The 204-nt window shown below is 45.1% G+C and overlaps 1 non-coding gene across 1 annotated transcript; it reads left to right on the top strand.

Annotated features, from left to right (window-relative positions):
• The first annotated feature begins 48 nt into the window (after window positions 1-48).
• Window positions 49-167, top strand: LOC118345214. Its single transcript, XR_004798814.1, has one exon. It is a non-coding gene; the product is annotated as a 5S ribosomal RNA (ribosomal RNA).
• The last annotated feature ends 37 nt before the right edge of the window (window positions 168-204 follow it).

Raw genomic sequence — 204 nt, 5'->3', positions numbered from 1 at the left:
TTAGTATGTCGCTCAAGGATTATATGAATTTTAAGTAATTAGTTTGATGGATGCGATCATACCAGCACTAATGCACCGGATCCCATCAGAACTCCGCAGTTAAGTGTGCTTGGGCGAGAGTAGTACTAGGATGGGTGACCTCCTGGGAAGTCCTCGTGTTGCACCCCTCGTTTTTGTTTTTTCCGCCTTGCGAGATAAATTGAC

The sequence above is a fragment of the Juglans regia genome, unplaced genomic scaffold (genome assembly GCF_001411555.2).
Source record: "Juglans regia cultivar Chandler unplaced genomic scaffold, Walnut 2.0 Scaffold_17274, whole genome shotgun sequence".
Classification (NCBI taxonomy): domain Eukaryota; kingdom Viridiplantae; phylum Streptophyta; class Magnoliopsida; order Fagales; family Juglandaceae; genus Juglans; species Juglans regia.
This window is presented reverse-complemented; position numbering and strand designations above follow the sequence as displayed.